We start from the raw sequence: 14,537 nt of genomic DNA, 5'->3' as shown, positions 1-14,537 counted from the left end.
ACCAGACGGAGACAGTAGTTGAAGAAAACAACTTACAGTTCTTTATTCGAACCGGCAGGAACCGCAACAACGTGCCTTTAACAGGTAGATGGAGTGCTGAGATGCTTTTGGAGGGAGCCTCAGGAGATAGTTCACCAGCCTGGATGTAGAGGGCAGGCTGGGAGGCAGCTGTGTCCTGGTAGGAAGCTTCAGCTTGTCCTGTAGGGTTTCAGGTATCACCTTTAAAGGTAAGATGATACCCCTTTCCTCACTATACTAACTCTAGTCTTATACTCCACTCTTCAGAGGCAGGGGCTAGGCTCTTCCTGCTCTGGTATGGGCTAGACAGAGATTGCTCACTCACTCACTCACTCAGTCTCTAGGATTCTCCTACACTGGAATCTCTCTAAACTAGAATCATCTACAGAACATTCCTGGCCAGGGGTTTTATTACTTCCCCTCTGGTCAGGTGGTGGCTGCTCCTCCAATCACATCTCAGCTTACAGAGGACAGGATGTAACACAGATCATTGGATAATAGCATCTTGCATCATACAAAACACTTAACTTCTGCCTTGCCAGGCAGGATTCACCACTGCAATATCCCCTATGTCCTATCAGGACCATGTAGTGTGATGTGGATACATGCAGGTGGGACGTATTCGCAAACATTCCTGCGCCATTGCATCGGCGAGGGTGTTGCACATGTAGTGAAGTGGGTTTACACAATCAAGTTTCAATATTTGCAGATGATACTAAGCTGTGTAAAGTAATTAATACTGAGGTTGATAGTTTAGCATTACAGAGGGATTTGTGGAAGCTTGAGGAGTGGGCAGAGAAAGGGCTGATGAGGTTTAATGTAGATAAATGGAAAGTTATGCACTTGGGCCATGGAAACAAAAAGTATAAATATGTTCTAAGCAGTCAATTACTTAGTAAAACTGGAGCTGAAAAAGACTTGGGGTATTGGTGGATGGTAAACTTAATTTTAGTGACCAGAGCCAGGTGTCTGCTGCTAAAGCACATAGAATTATGGGATGTATCAACAGAGGAATAGGTTCTCATGATAAAGACATAGTTTTGCCCTTATACAAATGACTGGTCAGACCACACATGGAATATTGTGTACAGTTTTGGGCACCAATGTATAAAAAGTAGATTATTAGGAGAATGGGGGGCTAGAATACAATGACAAATTACAAAACTTGGGATGATTCAGTTTAGAAAAAAGACGAAGGGAGACCTCATTACAATGTACAAATACCTTAAAGGACAGTACAAGGATCTCTCCAAAGATCTTTTTATTCCTAGGCCTGTGACCAGGACAAGGGGGCATCATCTACACCTAGAGAAGAGGCGATTCTACCATCACCATAGACAAAGGTTCTTTACTGTAAGAGCAGTGAGACTATGGAACTCTCTGCCGCAGGAGGCTGTTATGGTAGACTCTTTGTACATCTTCAAGAGGCCTGGATGCCTTTCAAAAGAGAAAAAATATCACAGGTTATGGGGAAAAAAACATGAATACATTCCATTTAATTCAATGGAAACCCCCTGCACATATAAGCTTTTAATGTGGAGGGCATTGTGTAAATCCTGCAGTAACATCACCAGCATGTAACATCAGTTTCCCCTGCAGAGAATAGGGCCACACAGAACGGCAATATTGTGGACACAACGTACATGATTGTTGCCAGCAAATCATTTCTTAACAATATGAGAGGGATTTTAATTTACAAAATGCAGCAAGCAGACTTTCCTTCTAAGGCTGAAGGAAAGTCTTTAGTGACACTGATGTTCTGTAAAGTAACCTTCTCTTATCACCATGTATCATTAAAACTAATGAATAAGATATCTGTATAAAGGTCACCCACAGCCAATCAAAAAAAGACACATGTCGAAATCAGTGGAAACCTTATCTGAAAACAGGGAAAAGTGCTTAGAGACAAAGTAGCTTCAAACATTGCTTAAAACTGTAGTATAAAGTGTCCTCAAACTTTTCTAAGAACACAAGGTTGTCTTTCTGTTTTACTTTTGTAAATATACAAGGATTATGTTTCAGTTGGAAGTATTGATGACTTACCCTTTGGATAATTCATTAATATCAGATCTGTGGGTGTCCTTACCAATAACTATTCAAAGGTAACACACAAAGCTGATGTTGTTTTCTCTGAGAATATAACAAGTTTTTATTTAGATGTTTTAAAACTCTTGATTTTTTGGCCTATGCTTTGAAAATGCCAAATGTCTTCCAGAAACAGACCCTGTCCTGTCTATAACTCTTGACTAGGTTCGATTAAAGTGAAGTAAAGCTACAGTCCAACATAAAATAATATGGAGAGATGAGTGTCAGGCTCCAGGGGTAGTGGACGTCCTGGGCCACCGCAGGCGATGACGTAAGCCGACACCTGGTACCGGAATCTAAGTGGTAACTGGTTTTCACCAGAGCCCGCCGCAAAGCAGGTTGGACTTGCTGTGGCGTGGTACCACCAGGTCGTTCCACAGGTACGACTCTGTCCGCGGTGGCAGCAAAGCGGGGCACCAAGACGACAGGCAGAATCATGGTCGGGGACACGCAGGAGGTCAGGATGGGCAGCACGGAATAAGAGTTAAATACGAAACCGAAATCACAACTGGACCTTTAAATCTCCTGAAGCTGGCTTGCGTGCCCTAGGAGATGGGTACGCGTGTGCACAGCCATGGACCAGGGAAGCAGTAGGACGGAAAAAAGATCTCTATATCCCAATTAACTCTTTTTAGAATAAAATAAGGATATATGTGTTCACATGTATAGGTTATAGAGTGTTTGATTCGCTCTGTTGTGTACTTAAAGGGAACCTAACGGTACAAATGGACCAAATAGACCACTACTAGTATGTTGTTATTATTATTTACACCTTCCAGACCATGTTTCTTTCATGGTCCAGTGTGGTGACATCATCCAGAAAATCAACTTTGAAGTCAGATGTTACTTGGTTGTATAATGTATAATAATAATATGTATACAGCCCCATCATATTCCATAGCGCTTTGCAAATTAAATCTGCTTAACAACATACTGATAGCGGTGGTTCATTAGGTCAATTTCTGCTTACAGATTCCCTTTGAGGCATTTGTTCTTGCATTATCAATGGTCTGTTGTTATTGGCTTACAGTTGGAAGGATAGTGCATGGGGGATGGGGTGTTTTTGCCTCCCTTATGGTTGACTCACTGTACAACTTCCTGGGGGACATGTGACATCTATCTGAAGTACTGATATAATACCAGCTTTCCTCATATCTGGTATCACTCTTTGGTAACTATTTCAAAGCTGGAGAGCCCGGAAGTACTCCCATGTTATACCATGTCATCAGTTCAAATGGGGTCACCATTCTTTCATTTCTCAAAAAAAACCTCTTCGTTTGTTTTTCCTTATGTCTCAATGTTTCTAACCTGTCCACTTTGCCTTAGTGGAAAAGTACCATATATATTCGAGTATAAGCTGACCCGAGTACTGTATAAGCCGAGGCCCCTTAATTTTAATAACCAGAAATTGGGAAAACCTATTGACTTAAGTATAAGCCAAGGGTGGGAAATGCATTGGTCACAGCCTTCCAGTATGTAGCCAGCCAGCCCCCATGTAGTATACAGCCAGCCCCCTTTAGCATACAGCCAGCCCCCTTTAGTATACAGCCAGCCAGCCCCCTTTAGTATACAGCCAGCCAGCCCCCTTTAGTATACAGCCAGCCCCCTTTAGTATACAGCCAGCCAGCCCCCTTTAGTGTACAGCCAGCCAGCCCCCTTTAGTATACAGCCAGCCCCCAGTTGTATACAGCCAGTCAGCCCCCCTTTAGTAGCCAGCCAGCCCCCAGTTTGCCCAGCACATAAAAAAATAAACTTATATACTCACCTTCTGGCGGTCCTGATGCTTGGCGCAGCTCCACAATGCTCCCGTCCCCGCAGCTCCTCTTTTTTCTTCTCTCTGCTGTAACAGCTGGCAGAGACAAATCCCTGCACTCTGCCTGCCCGCGCACACCATGACATAATCAGCAGCGACACCGCCGCATCAAAGTGTGTGCTGGCCGGAAGAGCGCATGGCTGAGCCTCTGCCTCTGTTGTAACAGCAGAAAGAAGACAGAAAAGGAGCTGCGGGGAGCCACGCTGAGCATCGAGTGCACCGGAAGGTGAGTATATAAGTTTATTTTTATATTGAATCGTGTATTAGCAGAGGTGAGTTTTTTTACCACATTTTTGTGCTGAAAAGCTCGGCTTTTACACGAGAATATAAGGTATGTCAAATTTTTTATATATTTTTTTTTTTATTGGAACCGGCTTAATCTTTCTAATTGCTATGTTAATAGATTAAACATGTCAGTTTTGCTTGTAAAAAGTTACCATTTTTTAAAATATTTTTAGTGTTATGTTTAGTTTGTTTTCATGTTGTACCTAGTTAGGAAATAAATAACTGGTATGTTTTTTGCATCTGCATGACTTTATTTGAAATGTAAATTAGTTTGCTTGTACATTCTGTAATGTAGCTCCTAATCAGTTTTAAACATTTCAAAGTTCAATTTTCTGGCCATGAGTCATCTTATATATAAGAGGTTACTCTGGGATAGCACAAAGGGTAATTCCTAGAACAGTGCAGAATGTGATATTCTCAACTTGACAATGAAGAAATGTCACAATACAGGGCATGGATAGCCAAATAAAATATACTTATTTATATAGTCCATGTAGAGGTTTTTAGATTGAATGAAGGATTAATCATATTAATGTAAGTATAGTGCTAGCAGAACATATCAAAAACAGAATATATTGTCACAATGCAGTGGTTGTGGACAGAAGATTAGTAATGTTGAAGCCTATTTTAACTTCTTCATGACCGATGGTCATTGGTGCCTGAATGTCCTGGTCAATTTTTGATATTCTGTTATGCGCTTCTTTAACTCCTTATGGACACAGCCAGTTTATAGCTTAAAGAGAACCCGTCATGCAAAATAACCCCCCTAAACTAAATATATTTTCATAAACTGCCATTAGAGTGCATTGCCTCTATCCCTTCATTGTCCCTCTACACGCCTGTAAACCTAAGCAATGAGGTCCTAAAGCTGTATGCAAATGACCTGTGAAATGTCCAATGAAGCATTAGCATATTCAAGCTGTCCACCTTATTCATGAGTGGGAGGCACAGCCACACCCCCAGTGCATGACTGACAGCCTGTATAATGATGTGAGGCTGTATAATGATGTGCTTCCTGGTGCTGGTGGCCACACCCCCTGCAGCCTGTGTGTGCATGTGTGTGTGTTTAGGAGAGATACAACAGCTCCAGGCAGCCATTTTACAGTAGAACATGTCAGATTCATGTGTAGCTGATGTCTGTGTCTCTCACATGTATATTAGGAGGATGCAGCATGTCAGCAGATGCAGCACACACACTAGCCATGCTTTACTATACATTACACACAGACATGAGCAGGGGGAGGAGAGGGGAGGGGTAACAGGGGTGACATCACTGCCTCTGACCATGTGACCAGCCTCATTTACATGATAAAGAATAGATGATTTTACAATGAATAATGTATGAAATAACTAGATAAAGGCTGTGATGGATCCTTGTGAGCTGCTCCAACAGGTAGAGGTGACAGGACAAGTGACATAGACCTGATGACAGGTGTCCTTTAAGGCTCAGCCCCATTTTTTGCATTCTGACATGTGTTGCTTTATATGGTTATAACTTTTGAACACTGTTACCTATTAAAACAATTATGAGATAGTTTCTTTTTCCTCGCATGTTGTACTTCATTTTAGTGGTAAATGTTGGCTGATAAGTTTTGCGTTTATTTTTTAAAAAAAGAAAAAGTAATGAATTTTTTGAAAAAATTTTCGAAATTCTAAATCATTGCGTTTTCAGGCAGATAGATTTACCACCTAAATAAGTTGCTTAATAACATTTGACATATGTCTACTTTACATTTTCATCATTTTTGAAATGTCTGGATAATTTATTTTGATGTCGTGCAGCTTTTTTTGCAGGATAAGATGCTTTTGACAGTGTTACCATTTTGGGGTTGTTGAAAGTTTAGGAACTTTTTTTTGAGGGCAAGTGTAGAAAAGCATCAATTCTGTACTGGATTATTTTACTTTCTTTTTTTTTTATGTTTACTGTATAGCTTAAAAATCATGTTATCTTTATTCTGTGGGTCAATACAATTGCGGTGAGACCATACTTTAATTTTTTTGTTACCTTTTTTCTAAATTTTCCAAATAAAACCCTAATGTGGGGAAAAATCTATCATTTTTGCATTGTCGTCTTTCAAGTGGCATAACATTTTTACTTTTTTGGCTATGGAGCTAGTTGATGGCTTGTTTTTTGAGGGACATGTTTTACTTTGCAACAGTATCATTCTGGCGTACATATGTTTTTTTTTATCACTTTTTATAGAATTTTTTGTGGTATACAATTGGTAAAAATCTTTGGCAGGTTATTAACAATTTATTTTTAGCGGTGTTCATCGTATAGGTTCTATAATTATTTACTTTTATTGTACAGGTTGTTACGGACGTGGTAATACTTTGTGTGGGGTTTGTGTTATGATATGGACTTTTTTGTCTTATATCTCTCTTTATATGTTATGGGGATTATGGGCATTTTTATTGATTTATTGCTTTATTTTTTATTGAATAACAATTTTTTTTAACTTTTTTTATTATTTCCACCATGGGACATGAACAAGCAATCATCTGGTTGCTTGTCCATGATAATAATCTGCAATACTGATGTATTGCAGGGTATTAGTTATGTCAGCCTATGCACATGCATAGGCTGACATTGTGCCTTTAAGATGACATCATCGACGCCATCTTTCAGGCACTGCCGCCAGGCAGCCCTGGGGTCCTGATCGGACCTCGGGGCTGCCAAGGAAACGTTCTGTGTCCCCCAAAGACAGCACACGGGGGGGGGGACATCGCGGGGGACCCCCACCAAAGGCAGGTTAAATTCTGCAGTTGCGCTGGCCGCGGCATTTTATGGGTTAAACACCCGTGATCGGAGCCCACTCCGACCACAGGTGTTACACTGGGGTGTCGGCTTTTACAGTAATGTCAATTGTCATTTTTAAATTAAAGTTTTTAAAATAGTAACCAAGTAGTACTTTTACCAAAATATGTTATGAATATGCACAGCATTATTCCATCAACCTTTCCCAGGTTCATCTACAGATGCAGAGGGTGCATGTACTTCTGCAAGTGAAAGTCTCCTTCTTATTTTAGAAGAACAGTGAAGACCACAATGGCAAGGTATCCCCTATTCAAATTATATTATGATCAATATGGGTATGACTCCTGGAAACCCATTGATTATGAGATTTTGGGTCTCTTATACCCCTAAATGAAGGGAGTGAGGACAATTTTCCACTCCATTAATTCATCCACAACTAAATAGGAGACATGTAGTTGTATGATAGCAGTAGCATGTCAATGTATTATGAAAGTTCAGATTTATCTGTCATATTTGGAATAGGGTAATTTTTCCACAAAAACAGGTAAGTGTTGATCTAACCTTGAGGGCTACACCTCACACCAAACTTAAACTTGAGGTATTGCGCAGCAGTGTTTAAATTGTCTTTAGAGTGGCTTGAGAAAGAGTGACAGCTTGATAAATTAGGCATATGAGCTGTTTTTTTTTCAGAAGTTGCACTATTTCAGAAGAACTATTTCCTACACGCTGAGGGGACTGACGTGGATTTGCACATAAATTTGTTACTTTTTTAAAAAGTTGCAAATAATTCTGACTTGCACATGTTGATTGCTTGTTAAATCAATCTAAAATGCAGTAGGTAGTGCACTTTAGCCCTTTAACCCATGGAAGGCATGTGACATATTACTACGTCATGCGTCGCTTTGGGTGATGTAACATATGACCATATACTTGTAGAACTAACATATAAAACTATTATATTACATTGGGTCAGGGTCATAATGCACACATAACTTTGGACATAATAGTATTGTCAATATTGTATATAGTGTAAGGGATTAGCTCCGGGGATCGTCGTCTCCTAAGCAGACGACCAGCACACACAGGGAATCCACACAATGTGAGTAAGGTTAAGACTGGCCTCAGCCAGCTTTATTTGGCAGTACACAAACTCAAAACATAAAAATAACACCTAAGCCTCTCCGGCACTAACTACACATCGAGGTTCCCTACCTCACCAGGTGCTGGCCTACTGCCAGCCACCCCAAAAACACAGTAACAGTTTACTGCCACCGCTCCACAGGCCTTTGCCATAGCCTGTCTCTTCCCCAGGGTGGAGCCCAGTGTGAAGTCTGCCCCATGTATTAGTGCAGCCCCTCCAGCTGAAAACTAATCAACTTAATTAGACAGACCCAACTTTTCCAGGTCTGTCTTCTACTCAGCTTTTCATAAGGCAAAATGCACATTTTATGCCCAAAAGCTTCTCTAGTGGCAGCCACCCTGCCACATATCCTCCCCCTGTGATCAAGGCCGTAGGCCTGATCAATAAGCTTAATTCTCCCTCCGGGGTCAAAGCTCCTATATTGGGGTCTAATCCCTACGGTTCCTAGAAGCACTGTAGAGACCCTACTATCTACTACATCTTCTATACCTGGAAAATGACAGCTTTTTTCCTTAACTGCAGGAGACACAGACAGCTTAAAATTAGTCCCAGCATCTCTTCCTTCACACAACTGATCATCATCAATCATGTCTCTATTAACAATGATAGATTTTCTTCTCCTCTTTCTCTTGCCTTTTACTGGAGACTCCACATACCCCTCAGGGCTTGGCATGGTTAGGCCCCATCTCTTCATCACCTTGTGGATGCCGTCACACCGGTTACCATCCACTGAGGCATATGCACTGTGCTTATTCCCCTTAGCATTGCACACGACCCGCACAGGTTTGCCCGTTTTCCAGTCTTCAGCTTCGGCACCTTCTTTGGCATTGAAGGGGGCATTACCGTTCAGAACCAGGGCACGATTCACATTGGTGAGCTTCTGGTCACATGTCTGCAAAGCTGTGCGCTTGCTACCTCTGAGGTCACAACCTCCGCTCTCGGTGTAGGTGAAACTCATCTCAACATCAGCATCATCCTCATCACCTCCAGCTAACACTTCGGACTTCGGACCCAAGTCCTGGCATGGACTTTCCACAATGGCAGCCTTAAGCTCTTCATGGCTTGCACTAGGTTCCTGGCTGACCTCTTCCTCGGTCAGTCCTTCATACGCCTTGCTGGCCAACACCACAGTCTTCACCGAGTCTTTCCTGTGTAGGAATTTCGAGGGCTCTGTTGACATTATATCAGACACCTTCTCCTCACATCCACTGCAGTCATCACCCGGTATATCTTCAAGGCACTTCTCACCATCCAGACCATCTTCACTTTCGCTCTTCAGATGATCAGGCAGATCTACCGTTGGGTGCAGCTGTGCTGGAGTCTCTGTAGGGCCCATCTGGGTATTCCTCCACTTGCCCAGAGAATGCTGGCATGCACTATGACAGAGACGAGACGACAGAGCTTCCACACGTACACAGCAACTCGGCTGGTCCCTTTGTTGTAGACTTGGCGCCACTTCAACCTTCTCCACAGGTTCAGCAGGCTGAGACAGCTCTTCACCTGTCTTCGGGAGGTAACCAACCCATTCTTCGGATTTTCCCAAGACTGTATTCAGGCTACTGGTTATAAGTGATCCCACTTGGGTGGCCATCACGGGTGAGACTACATACTTAGTCACACCCACACCGCCTTGTACTGCACCAGCTTCCCAGCCCAATATACCGGACATCGCACCTGTAACAGTGTCTCGGGCACCAGTCACTGTATTTGTCTTCAATACGGCTTTTCCAGTTGGCTGCTGAAGAAAAGCCAGGTTGGACTCCTGTTTCCCCAAACCTTTGCAAGCAAAGTCATTACTTGTGGCAACCGGTGGCTCCAGAATGCCTATGAGAGGCCTTGATCCAGTCACTGTAACGTCAGTCAAGGGCTTCTCCTCCTTCTCAGCAACATCACGATCACTGCGGATGCATGGGCGACCTTCCCTCACAGAGTTGTAGACTGCACTCACCACACTGCAGGCAGAACTACCAAAGGGCTGGTGCATCACATGTTCCACCACCTTCTGTGGATCTGGGGTCCCCTCATCCGTAGGTGTATGATTAAGAGTGGCGCTTCCACCCTGTTCACACACAATTTCAGTCAGCACGCCATCATGCGTATTCTGCGGTTCATCAGCAGGTGTACAGGGGTCTGGTTTACGCCTGGTCTCCTTCCTAGGACACTTCTGGTGCCACATCACGACAGAACACACCTGGAGGTCGGCATCACCATTTTGGCACTTTCTTTTGTTCCCCGAACACGTACACATGTGAACCTCCCATTCACTTTTCTTTGCAAACACTGTATCACAGAAAGGACAGTACGAGATATCAATCTTCAACTCATGTTTCTGTAATATATGTCTCTTTAGGTCATCTTTTCTTCTATAAGACACGTGACAATTGTAGCATTTATACCAGTTATTCCGCAAACCAGTATTCACATGACGCTTCAGTTTATTGATGCTTCTTCTGGCCTTGTTCACACACGAACTCAGTACATCAATCTCCTCAGAAGCCTCAGGTGTATCAGATGTCTGGTCTCCCCCTGACATTTCCTGAACACTGATGTGAGACTCCTCCACAGGTGACTGACACAGGCTATCCCCACCTCCTGCAGGTTCTGAGCGAGTAGCTGCTTCTCTAGGGCTCTGTTCACACTCACTGTTTGTGTAACTCTGGGCTGAAGGGAAACCACTAACAATCAGGATCTCATTATCTTCACCTGCCCTTGCTATGGCGGTATCCCTATCTGAACTGCCATTAGCTACATTACACATCTCAGGCTCGCTACCTGTGTCATTACAACTCACAACCTCTAGGGGCACCTCTGAGCTAACTCTCTCAGTATCTAGGGCTGCACCTAGTTCACACTCTGCATAATTCTGAACAGACATTGTAACGCTATCAGATGTTATCGGCATTGCAGAATTGTCACATGTTACAGGTAGTGTCATATAATCACAATTAACACTATAATCACAGGTTAGAGGCAGATTATGCACAACATTACACTTTTCTGGTTTAACTTCAGAAATTAAGGCATCACAAATATTATCATCATCACATAGTCCATCAGACTTTATCAGTCTCAGTGGCAGAGTCTCCTTCTGTGGCATCAAGACCCCTTGGTCACAGTTCAGACTGCAACCTGTTGAGACTCCACCCACCATCACCTCAGGTCGCTGAGACTTCTCCAGATCGTCCTTTGGGGAGATTGGGACTGTACCCGATGTCAGAGGGGTCTCCCAGGAAAAGCAGCTATTCCCACCACTTGGAATACTTTCCCACAAGTCCCAGAAAAAAGGGAAGTTTTTCCCCAGGATGAACTCCACCTCCAGATCTGCACAAATCTCCAGCTTATGTGTCACAATCGCAATATCACTTTCAAAGTCAATCCAGACAGTCTTGCCCTTCCATGGCTGGTACTTCAGGAACAATAAGATGTCCGGATTAACTCTGGAGACATCCTGAGAACAGTCCAGTTCCACCATCAGCGGGATTCCACCCACTATCATCTCACAGGTCTTGACTGGCAACTTCTCTGGTCTCCTGACCAGAGGACAATGAGGTGCACTGACCTCACATGGCACAGCCGCATGCTGTCGCCGTTGGTTGCCCCTAGCAACCACATCTTTGCGCTGCTGCATACACGCTGCAACACGTGGCCACTTGGCCGCAGGACATTCCGCCACACACCGGTTCATCCGTAGACATCTGCAAAGCTGTTCCCGTCGGTTGCCCCCGGCAACGGCACATAGCAACCTCTCCTCAGGAACTGCAGACCGATCACAGACATCTTGAACCATCGGCTGGGATCCGCTCGCCTTGGCAGTTGGGGTCTCCATAACCCGAATGGCTTCTGGCATTCCAAGGTCCTCCCACATCATCTGCCGCCAGCGTCTCTGGAACTCATCCATCGGACCCATGGCGATTACTCCCACAGCAAACAAGCAGTCTCTGTATATCTCTCACACCAAGACAAATCTTCCCGTGACCACAGCGCCTCCAGCAGCAGGAACAACAGTCTCTCACATGAGGGCTACTGGCCCTTTAAATCTCGCTGTGTGTGCTGATTTCCATGCCACAGCATACCGCCACCATATGTAAGGGATTAGCTCCGGGGATCGTCGTCTCCTAAGCAGACGACCAGCACACACAGGGAATCCACACAATGTGAGTAAGGTTAAGACTGGCCTCAGCCAGCTTAATTTGGCAGTACACAAACTCAAAACATAAAAATAACACCTAAGCCTCTCCGGCACTAACTACACATCGAGGTTCCCTACCTCACCAGGTGCTGGCCTACTGCCAGCCACCCCAAAAACACAGTAACAGTTTACTGCCACCGCTCCACAGGCCTTTGCCATAGCCTGTCTCTTCCCCAGGGTGGAGCCCAGTGTGAAGTCTGCCCCATGTATTAGTGCAGCCCCTCCAGCTGAAAACTAATCAACTTAATTAGACAGACCCAACTTTTCCAGGTCTGTCTTCTACTCAGCTTTTCATAAGGCAAAATGCACATTTTATGCCCAAAAGCTTCTCTAGTGGCAGCCACCCTGCCACAATAGGAAATAAAACATATTTAAACCTTTGGTTAGAGGAGTCTAATTGTGCATGAACATTGTTTGTCCCATAGCATCAGTGCCCCATCATGGTAAATCTTATTAATGTGGATGGTTGCAAAGCCTACCCATTAATGAGATTTTCCATGATAGGACTTGTGGTTCGACATAACCCAGAACTGGTGCTATGGGACAATCAATGTTTATAAAGCTACAGCACAAAGTGGTTAAAACTTAACTTTCAATAATAGTTAAAAAATGTATTTGTAATTACCCCTTAAGGCTATAAAAACCTATGGACCTATTTTCACACAAGCACCTTCAAGCACAAGCACAGTGATTGTCATGCCACTGCAAAGCCCCAAAAGCAAATTAGAGCAAGTGAAAAGGAACAGTCTTACCTCACTAGTCAAATATAGGAGCTAAAGTTAGAGATCCCATCAGTAGGCAGGAGTCACTTTGTGTCAACAAACCCCTAGAAAGCCCTAAGAAATATCCCTGGCCCCACAAGATATAAGAGAGGTGTGACCAGTTACCTTGGTGCCTACATATAAGCTAGTGCGCAGACGCCAGTGTCTCGGCCATTTTTCCGCTCACACTAGAGCTTTATCCTCATAGCCATATGAAACATGTCGCAGAAGATACTACTTCTTTTCCTAACATTCCCGTCTAATGTACCGCTACTATTTGTAATGTTTTATGAATAAGTATTTATGAATTATGAAGTATTTATGAATGAGTATATTTTCAAAGAAGAGGATGCTGGAATGTATTTTTTTTTTTTTTGTTGCCTTTGACCTATTATCAACTGGTGTCTCAGTGCAGCCTACTACAGCTGTAAGGCCTATTGCCTGTGAGCGAGTTTGATGTTTTCAACTTGCATCAGACTCACATTGCATGCTTGGCAATTGGAACTGAACTGACATGCTGAGTTTCTGGGTGTTTGGGCTGGGTGTTCCAGCAAACACACAATGCAAGTTTGATGCGTGTTGGACACATCAGATTCACTCGTGGGCAATAAGACTAAACAAACAAGAGAATCCAAGGTAAGTGATCACCATTTTACTTAAAATTTATATGCTCTACTATCAAAAGTATTTTTTTTTTCCAGCAACTTTTGACATTGAGTTTTGGACAGATGATCTGTCCAAATGTTGGCTTCTGGGAGGTGAAGTGTGTCTCTGTGTAAATGATTCAGATAGCTGACCTCACTATAACCATAACTATTTTGATAAAATAATCTACTTTCACATAATGAGTGGGTTCATCACATAAGCCACTGTTGTGTGAGATTATGCATCAATGGAAAAAGAGTCCTTCCCAACATATGAAGTAAAACTTCCGTAAATCATGTGAACAAAGTCAAAAAGAAAGAACTTCAGTGATTCCCCCAAACACATGTGAATACATTTCAATAGAAAAATGATTTAGGTAGAGATATAGAATATTCAGTAGTTTTACTGTGACACCGCACAGTATATTTTGCCTATACGTATTATGTATGGTATGTGGTACATAAGCTTTGCATGAACTGACATTTTTCCCCTCATTTGTTTGCCTTGTTGTACCTTATATGGAAATGTTGAGGCACTAAAGATAGCCATCACCTGAAATCATTTATCATTTATCTTCAGGATTGTTCATTTGTTATCTCAGACCAAAGAAGTGACAGTAAGGTGACAGTCCTGGAGTGCACTCACCTATCTTTTTTTAATTTCATTACTGCCTGCTCTAGTTGATGACAAAGCCTCAATAAAAAAAAATGTAGACTTGAAGGGGTTATTAAAAAATTTTATTTTAAAAGGGGGGCATCAGGACCATCAGAACCTGTAGAACAGCACTATTCTTAGATTAGAGGTCGAACTATGTTATTGCACTTATACAACCCATTCACTGC

At 42.9% G+C, this 14,537-nt stretch overlaps 1 protein-coding gene across 1 annotated transcript in view; it reads left to right on the top strand.

The window, feature by feature from the left end:
- MTTP (microsomal triglyceride transfer protein) overlaps window positions 1-14,537 on the top strand; it is a 71,699-nt gene that overhangs the window by 23,576 nt on the left and 33,586 nt on the right. The window lies entirely within an intron of this gene.

Source organism: Engystomops pustulosus, chromosome 1 (genome assembly GCF_040894005.1).
Source record: "Engystomops pustulosus chromosome 1, aEngPut4.maternal, whole genome shotgun sequence".
Classification (NCBI taxonomy): Eukaryota; Metazoa; Chordata; class Amphibia; order Anura; family Leptodactylidae; genus Engystomops; species Engystomops pustulosus.
The sequence above is the reverse complement of the archived record's forward strand: the minus strand, read 5'-3'. Positions and strand labels throughout refer to the sequence as shown.